General features: G+C 42.1%; 1 long non-coding RNA gene across 1 annotated transcript in view; it reads left to right on the top strand.

The window, feature by feature from the left end:
- The window catches only part of LOC110311203, a 52,944-nt gene that overhangs the window by 7,909 nt on the left and 20,004 nt on the right, over positions 1 to 25,031 (top strand). The window contains exon 2 of the long non-coding RNA XR_002379940.1: positions 18,552 to 18,826. This is a non-coding gene — a long non-coding RNA (uncharacterized LOC110311203). The remainder of the gene's footprint in view (positions 1 to 18,551; positions 18,827 to 25,031) is intronic.

Raw genomic sequence — 25,031 nt, 5'->3', positions numbered from 1 at the left:
CCTATTCTGTATCAAGGAACTTGGTCTTGCTGAGGAATGATGCTGACTAAGGGAGCCAGTCTATGTCTTGGAGGTGTATAAAGCATTGAAGAGGGAAGGATGATGGGAGGAGGGGAACGTGGGGGGTGGGGGAGAGGGGCTGGGGGAATAGGGAAGTGAGGGAAAGGGGGATAGATGAGTGGGGCAGTGGGGGTGGGAAAATAGGGAAGTGGGGGAGAGGGGTTAGGTGAGTAGGGAGTGGGAGGTGGGGGAATATGGGGTAGGTGAGTGGGAGAGTAGGGAAGTAGAAGATAGGGGGTAGAGGATTAGAAGAGCTGATGAAAGGAATGAAATACAACCTCTCACCATCCACCATCCCCCCTTCTCTGGTTACTTATCATTGTTTAAATTACCACCTCCAAAAATATACATTAATATCCTAACTGCTAGAACCCATGGATGTGTTTTTATTTGGAAATAGAGTCGGTGCAAGCATAATGAAGTCAAAGAGAAGTCATACTGGAATTTAGTGAGCCCTTATCCAGTATGATAGGTGTCCTGCTAAGAGGAGAGACACGAGGCAGACGATGTGAAGACCACTGGGAGGCTGCCATATGTTCTCCATCAGAGGAAGCACATGAGTGAGGAATGAGTGCAGCCAAACCAGGACAGGCCAGGCAAGTCCTCCCTGCAGGCTTCGGAGCATTGTGATGCTGCAGGGACTTTTGGTCCTTTAGCCTCCAGGTCTGGGAGATGATGCACCTCTCTTATCTTAAGCTGCCTAGTCTGTGAGGTTGTTAGGGCTCTACTAGCAGACTAAGGGACTCCCTCATCCTGTCCTCATTTCTCTCCCACGTCACAGAGGGCAGAGCCACCTCTCACAGGCCTGCCAGACATCAGCTTTGCTGTGAGTCAGCACATCACATTCTTCTTCTTCTCTCTGCTTATGCTCACCGGGTCTCCTGTGAAGCATGACATCCATGGCTTTGGGTTTCTTTCCGATCATTCAGAGAAAGTTAAACAGCATGTACCCCATCTTGAGGCCCTGTCCTCAAACACGGAACCAAAGGATGCTCAGTTTACAAGAAATCAGAGGAGAAATTGGAAAAAACAAAAAAACAAAACCAATCTGACTTGATTTCTAAATCCTTTGTTTTTGTGAAGCCATGGGAAATGGACTTTTTGACTCAGGACAGGGTTCAGCCATGGTGCTACAAGCCTGTGAATGCCCAATGATCCAGGTCTTCACTGTTTTATGGTCAAAATTCCTCCATCAGTGTCCAGAGTTTATTTTTAGTCCCCATCCCCTCTATGCAGATGAATAAAGCAGAGTGGGGTGTAGGTGGTAGTGTAACTCCTCAATAGAGGGGGTTAAGGAGTGGAACTCACATTGACTGTTTCAGAGTGCTCATGTCTGGCATTGCTCTCCACTCTCTGATCCTCCTACTCATAGAATCTATTGCCATATCATTTATCAACTGTTGTGCACTGTAGGCCCTCTCCACAGATCCTCACAGTAACTCTGCAAAGGCACGCAGTCTTCATTCTTTAGATTAGATTTAGAGAGAGAACAGAGTGTGCTTAAATTTATGAAGCTGCGGGTGGTTAATCCAGCAAGCAAGGTCAGACATGATCACCTTTCCATTAGACCTCACCACTTGCCCATAAAGACAAGAAAGAATGTTTTTAGCTAGCCTTGAGCGACCAAATTCTCCAGTAGTCCACATTACCCTTGAGATAGTCATCTTGGGCTAGGGGCATTCTCATAGCCATTCCCTACTGCCTCTGCATTTCTGTTGAGAAATTTAGTCATAGAAGATAAGGAAATGAAAGCTCTCCTAGGTCAAGCAGAAAGAACAAATTGTTCTGATTGTTCCATGGCTTTGTGAAGGCTACACTTCATTAAAGCCCGATTTGTATTTTATTGAAAGCCTTCGATATACCTACAGTGTCCTTGACACTCGGTGTGCCCGGGCATTTCTGAAGATCAACAGTGTTCAGAATTTATGGGGTTAGGACAGTAAAACTGATCAAAACCTCCCGAGGAATCTGTTAGCACTTTTTTTTAAAAATGATTTTTATGTATTGATTCATTCTTTTTCTTTTCTTTTTTTAAAAATTATTAGATATTTTCTTCATTTACATTTCAAATGCTATTCCCCTATGCCCCCCTATACCCTCTCCCCGCCCTGCTCCCCAACCCACCCACTCCTGCTTCCTGGCTCTGGCCTTCCCCTGTACTGGGACATATAATCTTCACAAGACCAAGGGCTTCTCCTCCTAAAGATGGCCAACTAGGCCATCCTTTGCTACCTATGCAACTAGAGACTCAGCTCTGGAGGTACTGGTTAGTTCATACTGCTGTTCCTCCTATAGGGTTGCAGACCCCTTTAACTCCTTGGTTACTTTCTCTAGCTCCTCCATTGGGGGTCCCGTGTTCCATCCAATAGATGACTATGAGCATCCACTTCTGTATTTGCCAGGCACTGGCATAGCCTCACAAGAGACAGCTATGTCAGGGTCTTGTCAGCAAAATCTTGCTGGCATATGCAATAGTGTCTGGGTTTGGTGGCTGTTTATGGGATGGATTCTGGGTGGGGCTGTCTCTGGATGGTCCTTTTTGTCTCAGCTCCAAACTCTGTCCCTGTAACTCCCTCCATGGGTATTTTGTTCCCCATTCTAAGGAGGAACGAAGTACTGGAAACACTTTTGCTGTAGCGTCTAAGGATCTTGGTTAGGGAGAACAGTTGGAATGCCCCAGAATTTCCTAATAGCACGTGATCAACAGTTTAGACTTTTGCATATGCATTCCTGAGCTGTGAGCCTGTTTAGCAACTAAGCATATGCGGGAATTGTAAATTTTAATCCCAGATAAGGGAGAGATTAAGCCAAGGGGATTAGAGAGAAAGAGTTATTTCATTTTTTCCCCAGTGCTGCAAATTGAATTCATGACCTCACACTTTGCCTTGTGTTCTACCACCGAACTATTACTCCCCACTGGATTACTAAATATCTACATGACTGTATCTATTTGTTTGTTTCATCATTCATGCCCTCAAACACTCTACATACCCAAGGAGGGCCTTGAACTTCTGGTTCTCCTGCCTCCGTATCCCGAGTGCTTGGATTACAGGTGTCCACCACCACACACCTGTTTTATATGGTGCTAGGAATTGAACCCAGGCCTTTGTGTGTGTTATACAAGCACACTAGCAACTGAGCTACCTCCTTGGCTGTGTTTTTTCATTTTAAGAGTTGTTTGTAGAGACGACACTGGCCAGTAGGTTTCTAACTCCCCTGAGGCTATAAATGAAGGTACTTGTGTAAAATTTTAGATAGGATAAAGAGCAACTTTTTTTTTCTTTTTACAGAGGATAAGAGAATATATACTTCTGCCTTCACAGAGCCTCAGCTCTGCCATTTTAGCATGGAGTAGCATAGATAACATATAAATCAAACAGTGGCTGTGCTGCAGTAAACCTGACAGCTTTGGCTAGATGGCTTGGCCTGTGACGCCACCTGCCTCCAAGTCTGACAACATGAGTTTGATCCCTAGGATTATGTGATGGACAGGAAGAACTGACTATTACAAGTTGTCCTCTGACCTCCCCACATAATACAAGAGCACACACTCATTCATGCATGCACCCACGCACACACCTACGCTCGCATACCAAAATGAAAAGACCAAAACAACAAAGCCAATCGGCATCCTATGTCATCAGGTTGAATTCACTGTGTGGCTATGGTTTGCTGATCACTGTATATTAGTCAGTTTTCCACTGGTGAAACAAAGCACCAGAGGCTGGACAAAGTGTTTTTTAAAAAGGTTATTTAGTTTTGGAGATTCGAGAGCATGACGCTGGCCTTGATTTAACTCTGATGAAGACCTTGTAGTGAATGCTTTCACAGGGATGAGGCCTGTGGATGGGTGAGCAATCACTTGTTGGGATGTGAGCAGAGATTGATGAGGAACCTCTCACTCTACATAATGATCTTCTCTCAAGAGTTAACTGGGATTTCACAAAAACTAACTCAATTCCTAGAGGATACGGTTCTTAAAGATGTCCTACATAGCTCTATCTCTTAGGCAAAGAGCCTAAGAACCACTTAGCACCAGTACACTGACAGCCAAGGCTGGGGAAGCAAACTCAAGTCACAACCAAGCCACAGTAAGCACTTAGGGCAAAATGTCATCTAAGTATTGGAATAATGTATTGATTGTACTAGTTGGTTTTGTGTGTCAAATTGGCACAAGCAAGAGTCACAAGAGAGGAAGGAGCATCAATTGGGGAAATGCCACCATGAACTCCAGTTGTAAGGCATTTTCTCAACTAGTGATCAGGGAGAGAGGGCTCATTGTGGTCCTATTGTGGGTGGTGCCAGTCCTGGGCTGATGGTTATGAATCCTATAAGTACATAGGCCAAGCAAGCTATGAAGAGCAAGCCAGTAAGCAGCACACCTCCTTGGCCTCTGCATCAGCTCTTGTCTCCCGGTTCCTGCCCTGTTTGAGTTCCAGTCCTGACTTTTTTGGTGATGAACATCAATGTGGAAGTATAAGGTGAATAAACCCTTTCTTCCTAACTTGCTTCTTGGTCATGGTATTTTACCGCAGCAATAGAAACCCCAACCAAAACATTTATATTCTCCATCCTTAAGGTTTTTGAAAATCTAAATGGGCGGTTGCTTCCTTGGGTTGTCTTATACACACCAATTTCTCCATTTTAATTATTGGTTCACGTTTGCATTAGACATCTTTGAACCCCATAAATAATTTATCGTCCTGACAGTTACATTGGTGTCTTTGGCACACTGAATCTTACCCTTAACTGAGCACGAACCTTTCTTTTCTTCAGAACAAATTCAAACCCTAGAGATATATTTCTCTGCAAATCTTGTCCTATATCAAAAGTTCATCAGAAAGCCATGAGGAGCTATGGGCACGGAGAGTGGGAGGAGCTGAGTCTTACAATATTGATAGGAGAAAATGAAAATTAATTGACCATTCAATTTCTTTCCCAAATAGCAAAAATGCAATAGATTTTTGCAACAAAGAATCCTTCCCAGTAGGGCTGAATTTCTATTCTCCTGCTTTCCTCTGTGCTCCATCTAATTTACCAAGCAGAAGGGCTCATGAATACCATGGCAGCCACAGTATTTGCACATGGTAGCTAAGAAGCACTTTGCAATGTTGAATAGTTCTAGTGGTACTTATGTATACATATGTATACATATGTAAAACTGTCCATATGTAGCGCTAGACACAACATGCAAAAATTATGATACTGGTTCTTCACATTGGTAGTTAGCTATTTATTTGCATATTAAATTGTGGATCTTTGGGCTAGAGGGATAGCAAAGTTGGTGAAGCACTTACCTTGCAAGGAAAAGGTCCTGAGTTCAGGTGCCAGTTATTATATAACAATGCTGGGCATGATGTCCTGGGCTTGTGGGTCCAGCTCTGCGGATGTGCAGACAGGAAGTTCCCTGGGGCTCAGTCTAGCTTAATTGGTCAGTTTCAGGCTAATGACAAACTCGGTCTCAAATGAGAATACAGCGGGTCTGAGTGTGATACCAGGAGTTGTTCTCTGGCCTGCACATCCGTGCATGCACCATGTAGGATAACACCTGCAGAGAAATATATCCCTGGGGCCTGAACTTGTTCTGAAGAAAAGACATGTAACCAGTGGCCCAAGGATCCACCAAAAACATGCATACATACATGCATAAAATTAAGAAAGGACAAGATGTTAGCAACTTATTATAAATGTATTTAATAAAGGGAGTTATGTTTTTCGAAAATTTGATTTTCATTTCACAGACAGGTTTACTTACAATATGTTGCCTATTAGATAATTCATAGCCTCTACATTTTAATAGAGATTTCCCAACATATTTCAGAAAGAAAATATGTACTTTTGAAAATGTGAAAAAATTCATTATTATTTGAAGTAACACTTTTATAAATAAATATTAATATGTTTAGCTCATTAGCCAATTACCATTAAGTATGCATAAACGTGATGATAACAAAATAATGGATGTTTTGTATATTAAAGTTCATTTAGTCTTATGGAGACAGTAAATAATTTTCGAATTACATGTTTTCATTTTATCATTCATTCATTATGGATAACCAGTCCTCTATAAGATAATCAAATGCATGCATTTTTTAGAATATTTGCTATAAAGATGTATGTGAAAGGTACACACCGAACTATCTGGCTCTGAATGGTGGCAGATGTCCATTTTGTCCAATCATGGAAGGACCTGCCGCAAACCATTATCTTTCAGGTAAACAGGGTGTTTTCATTCATGTATAGATGATTTAAAACTGCTTTTAGTTAAATCCTCTTGTTAAAAACTAGTTTTAAGCATAACCCCATTTGAAAAGGCCTTTTCCTGCAATTTCTAACTCCCCAAATCCCTGGGAAAAAAAGTTCCATTAAAAAATCATTTTGTGCCAAACTCTTTTGGTGGCAAAAATGAACTGGTTTGACATAAGTTATTTATAGCTCCTCTGCATATCATTTGTATTCACACGTTCACTTATGGGTATTAATGAGTTTGACTGAGGATCTTCTCCAGACCCAGCTTCCACAGGTCTGGGAGGGCCTGCTCACACATTACCTTTCCTTTCTAAAATCTAAACCAGCACGGATCTGGGACATGTCTGGTCTCAAGCTTGCTTGCCTTAGTAAAAGAGAAAAATTGACATGTGTGGGAGCATGTTCAGGAAGATGCTTTGGAATAGAGGCACAGCATAGAGAGAAATCCATATTGCTTGTACTGCGCAGGGCTTTTTAGTGAAAGCGTGCTGACAATCATGGTAAGTTTTTAAGAAATAAATTCTAAATCCACTCATTTTAAAAAATCTTATCTGATTTTTTCCCCCATAAAGCTGAGTTTGCAAAATAATTATAGTGAAGTGATACTGTTAATTAGCTGATTCTAGTTCACGCTGATTTTTCATTCAATTTACTCTGTAGAATTAGGTCACAGCCTGCTTCATGTTGTATCCTTAGCTCGTTGTGGGAGTTGCAGGAGCTGAAAGAGAGACAAGGCTGTCTTCTCTTGGTGTTGCTTTGGAAATACTGGGTAACAGAACCCTTTCAGAGTTCTTTGTGGAGTAACAGATGCCATTTGCATTCAGGGAAGGACAGGACTTTATCTTGTAATTAGCTGGAGGTTTTGAGAAGCAGTCGAGGGCTAACTGTCATATCCATGGGGGAAAGCTACAAATATAGAAGGAACTACTCTGACCACAGATTGCTGTTTCCTGGAAGCTTTTAATAAACACAGGTGCTCAAAGCCCACCCCAGGTCAACTGGTTCACTATTCCAGGGAGTTTGACTTAACCCCTTGGGAGTATTGTAACAAAACACCCTAGACCGTATGATTTATAAATTTATGCTCACAAATCTGGAGGTGTTGAAGTCCAAAACCAAGCCATAGATTTGGTAACTGGTGAGGGCTGGCTCTCTGCTTCAAAGTTATTGCTTTCTAGCCATGTCCTCTACATGATAGGAAGGTAGTCTAGTCCCAAGACCTATTTATACGTGCACTTACCACATTCATGAGGATAGGGCCTTATGATCTTATTGCATGCCCCACAAAGACTCCAACTCTTGACACCACTGCATTGGGATTGGGATTGAGGGTGTAGATTTTGGGATGACTCAAATTTCAGACCACACCAAGGTACTGATATATAAACCAGAATGGTAATTCCTGGCCATTGGTCAGTGGTTCTCAAACTGTGGTCTCAAACAGTAAGGTAAGAACCTGGCGACTAACTTGGAGCTACTTTAATCTCCCGGGAATAAGATGGTTAGGAAAACGGTGGCAATGACCTTGGAAGAATTAAGGTCTCAACTTTTTCCCGAATTTCAGTCCTAAACGCACTGTTCTTATTTAAAACTAAAACAACACCTCCCGCCCCCTCCCCCCCAAAACTGGCGATGAGGGTCTCATTTTGATCCCTTCTAGTTTCCATTTAATAAGCACTTTTTTGCAGCATGAACTTTCCTTTACTGCCAGTTCAGCCTAGGCATGCCAATATCCCAAGCTGAAACCAGGACGATCCACTGGATTACAGAAAGAAAAATATTAGAACTGCTATTTATATGCTGCCTTACAATTTCTGCCCTCAGAGAGGGTGTCTGTGAAATTTAAAGCATGGTTGAAACACGTATCAACATTAAGAATATGCATATTGCGTATATTGCCATGAGAAGATTCACTAATATAGATGCATAATTAAAAATCTCAGGCTTATTGTACCAAACCACGAGCTTATAGAGCAAGGAGATTACATTTTCATCCTCTTTTTTCTTCCCATACTTCTTGGCCTGCACACAGTAGACATCAGTTGGTGTGGAAATGAGTATTTTGGCTTACTGCTGTATTTCAAGAAAATGCAACTAAAATTTCAGCCATCAGAGGAACTTAAAAGCGCCAGGGCTTTAATATCAACATTCATCCTGCTCCAGGCTGTGGGTGGCTACACACCTATCTCAAATATGAGCTCTTTTTTTTTTTTTTTTTTTGCTTTTAGCCTAAAAGCAGGAGCCATACTTGACATTGGATTTTTTTTCAATGTCATGGAAAATAATCACACTCTCTTCATTGCACATTTTATTGCCGTTACTATGCGCTGACATCTTCTGTGGTCTCACTTTCCAAGCCAGCATTTCCCTAAGCATCTCTCCAAGCCATTCTTCCCACGCTGTTGCTCATCTGTGGAGAAACAGCAAGTGGCTGGGAGCTACTTTTCTCCTTCAAGAGCAGTGGGAATAGAGGCAGAGCTTTCCACCAAAGAAACAGTGCGAGCATCAGGAAGCCAAGGGATGCAATGGCCAGTACAAGTCTTCTGTATTGAATGCTCTGATTAGCTCTACCCAAGCAGGAGGAGCAAATCTCCACTCTTACATAGTTTTTAGAGAACATGTGTCTAAAAGTAGAAATAAAGTAAAACACTTCTTATAAATCACTATGGGGAGACAAATGACTTATTTTAAAAACAGGTAACAGAATGCTTGGGCACACCATGGACATCCAGAGCCTACATTTTGGGTTTTTCTAATGTTATCCCATGAAAAGAACTGGGACTGAGACTCCTCATAGAAACAGCTTGTTTTAGAGGTGGGGTGAAGATTATTGTACTTGAGCCTGACTCATCTTCTATATGTAATAAAGTACACGTGTACACACACACACACACACACACACACACACACACACAGCGTTGAGCATATGTTAGATGAACACAGAAGCTAACCAGAAAGAACTCACAGTAGTGAGAGATAAACGAAATTAAGGAACAAAATATATAATGAAGTATTGTTTTATACTTCAAACTACAAAATGATCAGTATTTACTGTTCAAAATGATCTCAAGAAATTATTAAATAAATAAATGGGACGAATAGACCAATCTAGCATACATGAGTATTTAAAGTAATTTATTTGGCTAGTTTGTCTTGAGAATCCTCATCCTTTAGGTGTGCCCATGGTAGTAGTTTTCTTCCAAAGAGTGCGGGATGAGAAATGAGAAAACAAGAGTGATTTTTGAGTGGAGAGACTTTGCCAACATATCCATGAAATCAAGGTTAACAGCCACAGTAAGAAGTCCTGATGGCAGCATGTGCCCTAGACGCGAGTGACAGGGATAGCCTTTCACTATTAAGCTCTTCCTTCCCAAAGCCACCAATCCCAGACCAGCCACATGAAAGACATCAGCTGACCTCTAGTGAGCTAGACTATAAAATGTCTGCTGAGTGTTTCTCAAGTCTGAAGCCATCAGAAGAAAGTAGACTGTGAGTAGCTCAATGCAGTCTAAGGGACTTAAAAGAAATGTAGTAAGTATATTTATTGTGATACTGCAGATGAGGCCCTGGAGGATGCAGAGTAGGGAATATTATTATGTTTAAAAAATGAAAATTAGAATGTAGCACGAACTTTACTTAATAACACATCAACATCAGCTTATTAGCTCTGATAAATTGGAAACATATATAGTATATATGAACTCTTTGCAGTCTCGACTGGTTTATTAATCAAAATTATGTCTAGAGAACCTAATAAACATATGAAAAGAGGTTGACATCATTAGTCCTCAGGAAAATGCAAGGTAAAACTATCACAGGATACTCCAAACTCCCTAGAAACACTAGCAACATAGACGGATAGTGAGGATGTATGGCTGGGATTTTATACCTTCCTGTGAACACGGAAACCAGTAGAATTTCATGGTGATAAATAACTCAGTCATTTCATGAAATCCTATGTATAATATCATAGGACCCCGATATTCTATTCCTACATATTTATTCAAGAAGACAGCAGAACATACTTTCACATAAGGGAGTGTACATGAATGTTTATGGAAGATTTCTTTTTAATAACTAACCCTCCTAAAGATAAAAAGACAATGCATGTGTCCATCAATATACACCCGGACAAGGACCTGTGGAAGTGGGGCATGCTCACACAACACAGTGCTGCTTACTAATGGGAGGAAATAAAGGGCAACCCTGTGAATGAATCTCAGGACATGCTTAGCCAGACAGAAGACAGCACACACTTCATCACAGCACTTAAAGGAAATGTTAGCAAACACCCACTGCATTTTATGGGACAGAAGGCGGAGCAGCAGTGCCCCACTCAGCTACTATGGGGAGAAGCTATTTACATCAGAGGGGCCAGAGGGCACACTTTGGTCCAAGGAAGCATGTTCTGGAGTGTGATGACTATATCACTAAATGAATGTATTACTACCATCAAATGAAATATTTATAATGGTGTATTTTATATTATGTAAATGCATTTTAGTGAAATTGATTCTTCTTACAGGAAGGAGTCCTTAAGGGTTCTAAAGTTGGCTTTTTGAGATGCCTCAAGAATGACCAACTTGTTTTCCTCTACTCCATAGCCTTTCCTCCACACCATCTGTCTCATACCATCCCACTCCATCCTATCCCATTTCCTCCCTTGCCTTCTGGCTCCTTGACAAGTGTCTCTGCTCTGTTCCATAGATGCCGCCTCAGGTTATTTAAGAAGACAAAAGTTTTGGTGTAATCATTTATGCCAGCGGAGTTCAAAGTGATCCTACAGCATGCCTGAGGAGGAGACCAGGGGACAGATATACTTGCCTTGGTTTTCTATGACTAACAGGGCACAGGAGTGGAATACAGCATCCAAGGAGGGTGCCACCAAGATGCACAGATGTTCCTCTACAGGAAAAATGTGCTCAGTGGGAACTGTCTTGTGAAGCCAGGCTAGGCTCTGGAAATCACAGACACACAGACAGATAGACAGACACACACACGAGCATGCACTCACACACCCACACCCACGCACCCACGCACCCACGCACACAGCTGTACAGTTGACCAGCAACAGAAACCATAAAGGTGGCATGGAAGAAGAGAAGGCCTGCTCCCCACCAGTCATTTTCTCTGATAGGGAAGATTCACACTCCTCCTTGTTACAGCGAGAATGAGCCAAGGTGCATAGACAGTGTTGGTGTGGGAAAGCGTGGAACTATGAACTGTGACAAATGTAATAACTGTGTATTTTGACAGAACGTTCAGCAGAGAGATGGAAACTTTAATAACCAACATTGAATTACCAAAAGAATCACTGGACCAGACTATGACTTAGAAATATGGTTGATTTAAGATGCATGCTCGGAGTAGATTAGGTTCAAAGAAGTTTTGAGAGTATAGTAAGTTTCATTTAAAAATGTTTGCATGGATGGGGGCTGCAGAGATGGTTCAGCAGTTAAGAGCACTAACTGCTCTTCTAGAGGACCTGAGTTCTATTCCCTACACCCGCCTTCTCACAGCTACCGGTGTGCCCAGCTCTAGGGAATCTGATGCTCACTTCTGGCCTCTGTGAGCTCCTACACACACACACACACACACACACACACACACACACACACACACACACACACACACACACACACACACACACACACACACACACACACACACACACACACACTTAAAGTTTTTGCATTGATGTATCACACCCCAACTGCTTTATTTATGCCCTTACTGTATTTTGTGGTGGATTTTTTACTGGGCTGAGTACTGTATACATTTGTCCATCAAGATATATTTTTCTATAGCACAATATTTAATGTCTGTGCAATATTCCATCACAGGAATGTCTATATTTTACATAACTAGTAGTTCATTGCCAAACATTAAGTCTCTTTATCCCATATTATAAATAAATTTGATGAAAAATCTTCCACATATGTCTCTTCACACCATCCTGAATGTTCTCATAAAATAAATTCACAGGTAGGAAATCACTGGGGCAGAGGGTACTTGTGTTTTAGGTTTTTAACACCATTTACAAGGTGTGTACCAATTTACACATCAGCTAGAAATCAACAGTCTTTAAAGGATAATTTTCCATTTATTCATACCTCTATTCCAGCTTAGCCATGAGCTAAAGGAATGATCATTACATTAAGATGAATTTGGAGATAATAAAATTGTCATTACTAACAAGACTGAAGCTTAATCTTGGTTTAGCCATGAAAATGACCATGTCCACATAGTTATGGTAGTAATAGTGGACCAGCCTTTATGAAGCGACAGTGTATCCACCAGCACTCACATTGCTTTCCAGATACTAATAATCCTTTAAAATTCTGCCCCTCCCCCATTTTAAAGCAGAGAAAACTGAGTCACAAAGTTATACATACACTGATAAATGTAGTCTTCTTAATGTTATTAATGGTATCATCATAACTTGGGTTATTTTAGCATTTCTTTTTTTCATTTTCTTTTACATACAAGTGTGCATGGGTACATATGTTTTTACAGGTATGCAAGGGCACATGGGTGCCTGTGAACGTATATTTGATATTGGGAATCACCCTTGACTCCTCTTTTACTCTAATTCATTGAGGTAGGGGGACTCAATCAAACCCAGAAGTTATCAATGTGGCTGTTGAGAACGTGGCTGGTGTGCTAGCCACCTTCCTGCAGAGATACCTTATCTCTGCCTTCCAAGGCTGGATGTACAGGTGCGATGCTTTGCCCACTGGCACTTCAGGGTGGCCTGGGGATTCTAACTTGACTCTTCCTGCTCATGTGGCAAGTGATTTAACTGCAAAATCACCTCCCCAGCCTGTATTTTTAGCATTTCTGCATATTGTATTCCATTTAAATCACCTAAAGGCTTGAGTTAGTTTGCTCTTACACATATTAACTGCCAACTCACAGTGGAACCTGTGCTTTGAATATGAAGCAGTATACCTGAGCGGTGGGGAGGCCCATGTGGCGGAGTCTGTTCGATCTTGAAAACAAGAACAAAGAACAGTTGTAAATCCTAAGTGCAATGTTATGACATGCAGTCCTAATTAGTTATGGGGTTTGTCAAAAACAATTTGTTGCCAAGTGTGGCAAAGGAAGCAGGTCTTTGTTCCCAGCACATGGGAGGCAGAGGCAGGTGGATGTCTGTGAGTTCAAGACGAGCCTGGTCTACATAATGAATTTCATGTCAGCCAGGACTACATAGTGTGAGACCTTGTCCCCAAAACCATTTATAAATGATAATGTTCTGAAGTTTATGAATGGCATTTTTCATGTCACTTGGAGTGGATATGGATTTGTCCTTGTCGTAAGGTTGCAACCATTCACTGTGCCTTCCGAGGCAAACCCAGGATGGGGTAAAAGTGGGGGATATCCAATTTTTTTGACAGCACAATAGAGCATTGTCGTGCACAAAGCTTATGCTCAAGAACCACACAATCAGATTACCAAAAAAATAAATCACAATAAATCCCTCATATGTTTTAAGGAAACTTACGAGTTAGTGTTGTGCTTCATTAGATCAGAGCTTGCAATAACCCATAGCCCCTCTTGCTCTGGAGCAGGAGAGCAGGAGGCTGGTACATGTGTGAGTGTCTGCAGGAAAAGCAAGGGGGAAACAACTCCAACCTGAAGGGGGGAACTGGGAGGAAACCGCATTAATCTGAACAGTAGGAAAAGGTCTGTTTGCTCCAACACAGATGTTTCATTTGTCTTCTTCCCCTAATGAGTACCGAGGAGCTAAATTCAGACTCAGCCCACAACAACAGCAATAAAAGATGAGCCATTTGTGTCCATCCAGGGATGGCAAGTACCCAGCATGTCCAAGGCTACTGAGATAGCCAGGAAAAGAAGGGGCTGTCCTAAAAAAATCTTCATCATTAAAGAAATGTTTTCCCATTGATGAACAGCTTGCTAAAGGCAGATAAGCAGGCTGAAAAGCATAAAAATGGAAGCATTCTTAATAATTCATCTGCTTCCAGCTTCCATAAAGCAACTGCCATCCTTTCCCTCAGTGAGTCGGGGATGGTCTGCTAATGTCCCTCTCCTTTGTTACTACTGACATCCTAGGAAGGGGATGTTCTTGCTTGTTGATGTCACTGCTAATTAAGTGAATGAATCTCAGTGGATGCTTCCTTCATTGGCTGTCATAGTGACAAACCATACACTAGTCCCATCCCAAAAAAGAGCAGCTCTAAATTAATACCCCTGTCCAGAGCCAGCACCTACCTAGGGAAGAATTCAGCAAAGCACCATTTTGTTGTGTGTCTCAGGATATGGATGAAAAATCCCTATTATCCCCTAGTTGTCCACACGTCATAGCAGCCTGGCAGCCTGTCCTTCTGAAGAAGGCTTCTGTGTTTAAGAGAGATGGTTTAGTCCTTAAGAGGAAGCAAGACACAGAGGCCTGGTTCTTCCCTCCCTTTATTTACAACTCACTGAGTGACTCTGGGCAAGTCCCTCTGTCCCTCCGAGTGATAGTTTGGTCATCGGTGCAATGCCACCCTTTCCGACTCTAATACTGTGATTTACCTTAAATGTAGGATGCAGCCTCAGTACAGCAGAAGGTGAGCTCTGCCCAAGGACAGAGAGTTATAGCTAGAAGAGCGTCAGGTTCCTCCACAGTCTCAAGGATTCCTTAACCAAAGCAAGTCCGCACCTTACTTTCCTGTTGATATAATGAAACAGAAGGATCAAGAAAGTGTCAAACTATTCTACATTTATGTTTGAAGTGTCTGGGTGGTTAGCTGCCTTCTGTCTTCAAAGGAGAATGTGGTTCGTTTTAGTTATTCTCTCTCTCTCTCTCTCTCTCTCTCTCTCTGCTGTTTAGATTAAAATATGGTATGTCAATTAACCCAATGCCTTGAGCCAGAAACGGAGAGCACCTGAGCCCTATCTTCCCATCAGTCACACTGACACACCACTAGATACTGACGACAGTCCACCCACTTTTTCTCCATCTGCATGCCTCTTGGTCCAGTCCCCATCACCTCACGTGGAACAGTGACTGTATTAACTTCTTGAATGCCTCTCCAGGTCCCACTTCCTAAATGTTCTCCTGGCTTCAGAAAAAGCAACTTTCCTAAATCATGAATCACTTACTTTGGTCTGTTGTCTACATCTTTTTAAAGATTTCTTACTGCATTGAAGATGTTTATTTCACCCTGGTTTAAAAAAAAAAAACAAATAAAGAAACCCTGAGTTGTCCAGCCTCCTCTCTCATCCAATCACATTCTCCCAACACTGTTTCTTTCCCAAGGTTAGCTCCCAGCCTGACCGGTATCTCCTACACATGCTACAGCTGCCTGTTTGAATGTCAGTGCCTCAGACTAGCCTCTTTTGCCTCCTTCTGCCAAACCTTTTCTTTTCATCGCAAATTATAATGGTGAGAGGGGTTTCCCCCCCACTTATTTATAACCTCTTTCCCTCATGAGGTTCTCTGAGGAGATGAGACACTCTAACTTAGTAAAGTATTCCTCTTTCCACCAAACTGGCCAGTTCACTGGTTAAGCATCTCTTTGTTGAACAGAGAACTGAGAAAGCTCTTCTCTCTCAATGACAATATTTCTACATTGTCCAGCTATTTTCACGGATGCTGCTGCAGTGATAATGTGTGCTGCAGTCTTTTTCTTTGAAGTTTTCCCAGGTTTGGGTCTGGGCTGGGCAACTCTAATTACAAGGTCTCCATCTTTCCTTCTCACACACATACTCTTCTGCTTAGGCATGCAGAGTTTTGACAGGTAGGCATGTTTCTTAATATATCTGACACCACCATCAGGATCTCATCGGGGACTTCTCTAGTGATTGATGTCCATGGAGAGAATTCAAAGGCGACCCACAGTTTAGGGTAGAAGATGATACAGTTTATTCCAGAGAAGTGCCAATAGTACAGTGACCAAAGAGACAAGTGCACAAACTTTAAGAGGGCTTAGTTCCAAAGCCCCTGGAACAGTCAGCTTTCCTAAGAGACATCTTTGTCTTTCCAGGTGATTGACAGGCTCGTTTGGATCAACACATGTGTGAGTGAGTGTGTGTGTGTTTTGATAAAGCTTAGTTGACACAACCAGATGACAAGCTACTTTTGTTCCTGAGTGTGTTCTTTGATGATCCTTGGATCAACTCTGACGGGAGCGGGTATTAGTGACCCTTGTTCCTATTCATTTAGACAAGGTCTCATGCATTCTGTCTGGCTTCAATCTGGAACTTGTTATGTAGCTGAGGATGACCTTAAACTTCCTGTCCTCTTGCTGTCTCCTCTTGAGAACTGGATCATAGGCGTGTGCCTCTGTGACTTTTTATGTGGCAACTTGCTCTTTATCAGAAGGTTTCCTGCTATACAGTAACTTTATAAGGTTTAGAGTTCCTGAACCAGGTTTTCACAGTTACCCATTAATCATTTCCTGGCATTTCAGGGCATCGCACCAGGGCCAGAGATGTGGTGAGGAAGCTCCAGTTCTTTGCTTTTCCACGTTGCTGATTCTGAGAAGGTAGCCCAGCCTGAATGTCCTCTCATCCTGCTAATATCTAACCGGCTACCTAGCAACATGATGGTTGTCCTACTTCCGTTTCTAGTGCTGGGATAAAATATCCCGATATAAAAATCAACTTATGGGAGAAAGGGCCTATTTTAGCTCACAATTCCAGCTTATAGTCCATTATTTTTGGGGGGAAGTCACACTGGCAGGAGCTTGAAGCAGCTAGTTGGAGCACATCCGCAGTCTAGAGCAGAGAGAAATAAACCCACCTGTGCTTGCTTGCTTTACTCTAATACAGCCCAGGACCCAACCCCAGAGACACTGCACACAGTGGGTCAGCCGGTTCTTTCCACACCAATTAGTCTAAGAAAGAAAAAAGCCCCTCCTAGGCATGCCCACAGGCTAGCCTGATCTAGGCAATCCCTCACAGAATCAACAAGGATTCTGTCCCTTTCTAGGTACTCCACTTTAGGCAAAGACTGTAGCCTGTTTCTTAAGCTCTAAAATGAGTTAATAATAGAATCTGATAGGTTTTCTTGAGGATTTAATGAGGTAATGAATGTAATTATAATGGCTAGCACAACGCCTGACCTGAAACAGATGCTTGGCAGCCACTAGCTCTTACGAATAATGTTTTATTCAATCAGGAAAGGCAGGTCTAAATGCTGAGGAAGCTCAGGGCGAGGGGGGAATGTCTGGAGAGGTATGCATTCTATTTCTGGTGGGGTTTTTTTCTTGCTTTACTTAATACAGCCTTGGACCCAAATGCCAGAAAATAGTACTGCATACACAGGGCTGGGTCTTTCCATTTAACCTAAGTAGGAAAAAAGCCTCTCCAGGCATGCCCATAGGCTAGCCTCATCCAGATCAGCCTAACCTGATCATAGCTGGCACCCCCATACATTGTATCCAATACTCTATGATTCAAAAGGTAATGAACGAGAAAGTGGTGGGCTTCAATTCCCAACTCTATTAATACCACAATATTTGAGCTATATAAACCACTAGTATGAAATTGCTGGTATTCATTAAACCTTGACAATATGAATTATGTTTAGAAATAATGAATACACACACATCTATAGTGTTTTGTTTGTTTTGGCTGTTTTGAGACAGGGTCTCAGTTTCTAGCCTAGGCTGGCCTGAAATAATATATTTTTAAATTAAGTCACTTGCCTGGAGGTCAGCCTCGTACTGGCATTTATTGACATCTCAGTAAAGGCAGAGCATAGGCAGTATGAACTTTTAACACCGTGATTGTTTCACAGGAGTGACAGAACTACAAGGACTTCTCATTCTCCTTCTGCCCTCACTGTTTCACCAGGTTTGGTTCGGAAGCACATGCCTGGTGTTCTGTGGAAGTGGTGGAGTGGGAGGAGGTGAACTGCAAGCTTTATCTCCCTCCGCTGCCAGTCGTCCAATTCTCTGCTTTTCTCTGACTTTCATGAGTGATGAGGTCATCCCAGCGCGAGAAAATCAAACTCCTATCTTTCAGATTCGATGAAGGCTAGCATTGTTTAGTCTGCATAAATAGAGGCCAGACCTATAGAGCCCGGGAGGCAAGCGGCTCGCCCTCTAGCGGTTTCACTGGCTAATGCGGGTCACTCACGGGAGCACTGACAGGAAGGCGGGAGCATGAGGGCTAAAAAGTAAGTTAAAATTAGATCAATAGTCAGCTTGGCTGTCTCAATCAATGCTTCGCAGGGAGAGCATACAACCATCTATTTATAAGCTAAACCCGGTATTATCTTCCTCTTTTAGGACGCAGAGATCCATTACTGCGCGCGGCAGGGGAGAGGATGCTGCGCGGAGGTTCCTGCCACTTTACAGCTCACTGGCTCGCGCTACCTCACCAGCCTGGGATGGGACGCTGCTGAAAGACCAGCCTAGCCTTTGGTTCTCCTCTCTGCGCAGGACCTTAGGGACCCGTGCCCCTGCTGTGTCCCCTAACCACTCACTCCCGCCAATCCCGTGCAGCAATCGACCGCATCCTAATTTTTAAATTGACAGGGTCAAATAGGGAACCTAGTGCATGGGTGAGTTTGCGGGGGGGGGGGGGGTTTTAGGGCAAATACATTAAAAAAAACAGAACTCAAGGGCCCTCCTATCATAAAGGCCCTCCTCAAGGGCACACATCAGCTGGATTCTAAACACAGGCTTGACTGCCCTTTTAAAAGGTTTTCCAACTGGCTCCCCCACTGACCTGAATTATTCATTATTCATCCTTGCTCAGGCAAATGTTGCTGTCAATAGCTGGGGTTCCACCTCCTCCCCCTCCTCCCCATCAAAACAGGAATAGATATAGATTTGTGAAGCAGGCCAGTGCAGTTCTTAAGTTAAGGTCTGGGAGAGGTGGAACTCCTTTAGCCCCAGCCTGTCCCCAGGAAGGTATCTCTGATATACAAAATAGATCTACAGGAAGCTATTGTGTTGCTGTGGTTAAACTGCAGTTTTTCAAATGAGAGAGAGAGAAAAAAAACATACAGAACAGGGGAGAGAGAGAGAGAGAGAGAGAGAGAGAGAGAGAGANAGAGAGAGAGAGAGAAGGAGAGACAGACAGAGAGACACACACAAACAGAGGGAGAGGAGGGACAGGGACAGAGAAAGAGAAAGGAACTTGATTTAGCACCCTCATAATGCAAGATCAAACCATAATTTTTCAGAAAAAAAACTTGTATCATATATATATATATATATATATATATATATATATATAATATTCTAACTTTTGTTTTTCTGTATCTGGAATTTTTCTTTCATAAGCATGTACTATTTTTATGATAGAAAAACTTTAAAGGCCTAAAGAACTTTAATATTAGCATAAATGTACATTAAATATATTTTTAGAGTGGATCTATTAGCTGCTATATCATTTGACATAAAAGGCTTTTGAACTAAAGATAGGAACTGTTGTATTCTTTATTTAGAAAGAGTATCTTCTATCCCCTTCCAATTCTTGTTGGCTCACCTCCAAAACACTCCGCATCTGTCGCTTCCTCGCCATCTTTGCAGCTCCTCTCGGGGACAAGCCACCATTCATCAGCTTTCACCTGGATACCCAAAATATCTTGTCGGCAGTTTCTATTGCCACCTTTCCCAAAAGAGGGGCTTCACTTGCCACTGTAGCAACCAGATTGGTCTTTTAAAATGCAAATCAGATATTCCTTTTCTTTTTTCCGAGACAGGGTTTCTCTGTGTAGCCCTGGCTGTCCTGGAACTCACTCTGCAGACCAGGCTGGCCTGGAACTCAGAAATCCTCCTGCCTCTGCCTCCCAAGTGCTGGGATTAAAGGCGTGTGCCACCACCGCCTGGCAATCCTGTCTTCCTTTTTAAAGCCTCCCTTGGCTTCTCCCTGGGCCTTGGTTAGATGATGTTCTTTCGCATAGCCAGAATGTAGTCTGCTGGGGTTTATCTTCAGGGTCATTTTGACTGGGCTTGGAATGACCTGGGAGTTGTGTGTCCCTTGGATGTGTCTGCTTCCAGAGAGGTTTAACCGAGGAGCTGAGATGTGTCATGAAGGCAGGTGGCATCATTCCATGGGTTGGGGTCTCTGGCTGAATAATCAAGGGAGGCTGAAGAAATGGCTGGGCAGTTAAGAGGGCTTCCTGTTCTTGCAGAGAAAGCAGGGCAATTCTCAGCAGCCATGCTGTGGGACCTAACAATCTCCTGTAACTCTGATGCCACTGGCACTTAAGTCTAATGAATACATACGCACACACAGACACTCCCATACACGTAATTTAAATAATGAGCATGCACATTCTCTGTTTTCTGATGAAGGACACAGTATTATTAATATATTCATATATGGGTGTGTAGACACCTCCCCCCCCCTTACACTCCCTGGGCCATACTTTCCCATACCCTCCTTCAAACAGTGATCAACGACGATGACTACTTCCTTAAGTTGTCTTTGTATCTGGTCACAGACACAAGAGAAGTAATGAATACGTGTGCCCTCTGGTTGCTGCCTACCCTGCTGCATCTCAGACAGTGCTGGAGTCTGGCTCCACCACAGCACATTTTCATCATTTCTCCATGGGGCTCGAACCTTCCAGCTCCTCCTTTCTCCAGTTCCAACCCTGGTTTTTCCCTCTCTGTAAATGACCTTGGATATCAGACAATCTCAAAAGCGCCTCATATCTTTCTGCTCTGAGCTCATAGAGCAGGGCCCTTCTGCCTCTCCAAAACTTAACCACGTTGTTTTGTTTTATCTCACAATGCTTTATTTTATGTAGATGGATTGACTGACTGACTGACTGACTGTGTGTGTGTGTGTGTGTAGTGTGTGTGTGTGTGTGTGTGTGTGTGTGTGTGTGTNTGTGTGTGTGTGTGTGTGTGTGTGTGTGTGTGTGTGTGTGTTAACACAACTAAATAACCGTGATGGTTAAGCCTGTTCACGGAGACTTATTTTCTGACTGTGACTGTGTGTGTGTGTGTGTGGTGTGTGTGTGTGTGTGTGTGTGTGTGTGTGTGTGTATGTGTGTGTTAGTACAAATGTGTAGGTCCAAGAGCAATGTGTGGGAGTTCGTTTTCTCTTTCCACTATGTGAATACCAGGGATTGAATTCAATTGTCCAGGTTTGGGGACAAGTGCCTTTACAGCATGAGCTACCTCCTCAGACTAGCTTTTATTTGTTTAAAGCATAGCAATGATCTACCATTGCAATTTAGTTTGTTCTCACACATTACAGTACAAGCCCCATGTCTTCCCTGTTCTCGACCTTCTCTTTGGGTTCTAGGATAATGCCTGGCTTATACAGGGCATTCAACGAGTATTTTTAAATGGATTATTGGCTGTGATTTCCTAGTCACTGGCTTCTAAATGCTACTTGTAATATTCTGAGTATTCGCCTTTGAATTTTAAATTTATTTTATGCCCATATGCTTCCTCTTCTCAAGTGTGAACTCTATGAGGTGGGATTGCATTTAGTTCATTTCATTTTCTACAGCCTTATGGAGTCTGGAACATTACAGGTGTTTAATATATTTGTTGGGTAAAAATTGCCGTAAGGGAATGGATAATACGTTGACTCAATTCGACCTTGTCCCAGGTCTACCCTTTCACCAGGGAAGACGAGATGAATACTGATGCCCAAAGGGATGGATTGCCACTTTGATCCCTCTCTCCTTCTCGCACACTTGTTTGCTGTATTTTCAAAGGATATCCTCATCTTTGTTATTTTATTTGATCTTCATGCCAGCAGCTGGTATCCAGGAACAGAGGCTCGAGTATTAACTGACCTGCTCAAGCTTACCCAGCTAAAATGATGCAGACAGGGCTATAGGATGCTAATTTCATATACTTGCACACCAGCATTTGTGAATAGCTTCCTTCCTCAACCATATTTGTGGTTCAAATGGAATCCTAAATTCAAAACATCTTCAGTCAGGTCTAACACATTCCAGGCTCCCAATAAATGGCCCTTCCTTCCTTTTAGTTACACAACAGTTGTTCCGTCTCATCAAACCATCCCCATAAAGTGCTTCTGTCGACACGTCATTCTTTCCCAGGCTAGACTGACCTTTCAGATCCCCCTAATGGTATAATTTTAGTGTGTAATATTAATTAGATATGTTCACAGAGCTGAGCCATATTAAAATGGGTTGTTCACTTACAACTGATTGCTCTTTTAATCTTTACTCTGAATATACACTACTGAGTATGTTCAACATACACTGGTGAAGACCTAGTACCTCTTAGCTCTGAATCATCATCTAGGGCTGTGTGAGAGAGGAGCTAGCACACCCAGAGCCAGATCTTGTCGATTTTAACAAAGCAGCAATCATAGCACACAGCCAGGGAGGACGAGTGATGCACAAAATTAGTTTCGCTATAGACAAAACAAATTAGAAACCCATTTGAATCATTCATTCATTTGCACATTGACTTGTTAAGTGTGTTTTACATCCCAAGCATTGTACTAAGTTTAGGAATAGAGAGGCAAGCAAAAATAGAGTGACTATCTACTGATTTGGCTGGAGTAGAAATGTAGACTTGAAACAAAGGATCACCCATCAGGCTTCTTCTATGCAATGAGAGCGTGAAATAAGAAATTGACTTAGTTCAGAACCTGCAGAGGTTAATTTCTTGAGTAAATAATAAGTAAGCTACTATGTATATTGAGTTCGAACATGGGTCAAGACTCTAATGATTAGTAAAAATCCAGAACAAGGAGGAAATGATGGAATAACTAAATAGCCATAGTGGTCAACTTTCCAATAAAGTTTTGAATATTTAATATGTGTTTGGGTAGTTGTCTAGATGGTAAGCATTGTAACAGTGGTTATAAATAGAAATTCACGACTTTAGGAGCTTACTTTCTGGTGGGATAAGGGGTGCAAGAAACTTACACAAGATTAAAATAGCAAAGAGTGTTAAATTGTTATTTTTATTATGGAGAAAAATAAGCCAAGGAAGGGAGAGAAGAAATGGGTTCTGGTGGGGTAAAGAGAAATTACAGAGAACTTGAATGTCCTCCAAATTACACACCAGGCCCCAAGTGGTAAAAGAACATGGAGTGAGAGTGACTGCAGAGCGAAGAGCTCCTTGGAAGGAGGCTTCTACCAGGACGACTCTGTGACTACCATGGCATTACATGGCGATGTACTCAAGAAGATGTATAGCCCACGTGTCTAGAGTAAGAGCATGCCAGACATTAATGACCAGGTTGTGATACTAAGACCCTAGTGGGTCTGCAGCATCTTACAGACGATTCTGAAGTACTTGGGTATTTCTTCCAGAGAAATGAGGAGTCATCAGAGGCCTTTGAGAGAAGGGCTAGCATCATCCCACTTACGTATTTATAGTCTCTGGGAATGTGGGAGAGTTTCCTCATTGTGTTCTGGGCATTAACGCATTAACGTAAGCATCTTCACAATTCTGAAGTGTGCCCTTTTTACAGACGGGAGAAGTAGGGCATAGAGAATTTAAAGATCATACTCAAAGTTGTGGATTCACAATGAACAGAGTTGGAGTTAAAACCCAATTTTAAAACCCCTGGCCCAGGGGTAGAGAGGCTCCTGGGAGGAGCTGGGTGGGGAGTGGGTTAGCAAGTGGTAATAAGAAGCACCATTTATTATGGGTCCACCAGTCCTTGCCCTGTAGTTTTCTTTCAGTCTATTTTATTCTCACACTAACTCTATCAGAGGAGTATAACTGCGTTTTCTGTTAGAGACGAAGAAACTAAGACACAGGAGACTATGCCAAGATCCTGAGTTCTAACAATTAATGCTTAGAAATTAAAAATTCACATCCAAGGTACTTCTTCTCCAAAGCTAATGCCCTATTGCCTTCTAGATAACAATTTCAAAGCTCAAAATAGTTGCCTCATAAATAATCGAGAAATGATTAAAAATAAATTGTGTTAAAATTATTCTATCCTCTCCCCACTTAATAATGTCTTGGGTAGCCCAGGCTGACCTCAACCTCACTGTGTATCCCAGGATCCCTCTGAACACCTGATCCTCTTGCCTCTACCTCTCCAGAGCTAAAGCAGAAAGATTGTGAATTTGATAGCAGCTTGGGTTACATAGTGAAATCCTGTCTCAAAACAAAATGCAATCTGATCTTGTCTTTTCTCTGAGTTAAATATGCCACATTTCACAAGCCATTAAGCTCATTTGATGAGTTCTTGTTGTTAGAATTTGTGATTTAAAGCAGATTTTAGTTTTTACCCACTTGCATTCTTATTTGAAATTCTTAATCTTTTAACCTAGATTTACTTCGCTCTCTTTTTCCTTTAATAGGAAAACATTAATTATTTTAAAGTTATTTTTTGAGATATAAGTAAGCCTACTACTATTGTTAGGACTCTGTCTCTCTGTCTCTCTCTCTCTGTCTTTCTGGTGTGTGTGTGTGTGTGTGTGTGCGCACATGTGTACATACATGTAGTTTATTCTGCACGTGCAAGTGTATGCACTTATGCACACTCATAAAGATGTCACAAGTTAACATTTTGGCTAGTCTGGCTTGCCAGTGAGCTCCTGGAATCCACCTGTCTCCACCCCACAACACTGAGATTAAAGGGATACAGCCATGCCCAACTGCCTCATGGGTGTTGGGATTTGAATTCATGTCTTTTCATTTTAAGAGCAAGCACATCTACCCACGGAGTTACTTCCTTACCCTCGATTGTTTGCTTTTTGTTTATTACTTTTAAAACCTATTTAGTTGATTTTAATATGTATGAATGTTTTGCCTGCACGTATGTCTGTGCAACAAGTGGATGCTTGGTGCCTA

This window comes from Mus caroli, chromosome 16 (assembly GCF_900094665.2).
Source record: "Mus caroli chromosome 16, CAROLI_EIJ_v1.1, whole genome shotgun sequence".
NCBI lineage: Eukaryota > Metazoa > Chordata > Mammalia > Rodentia > Muridae > Mus > Mus caroli.
Note: the sequence above shows the minus strand (reverse complement) of the source record. Positions and strands in the feature narration are given on the sequence as shown.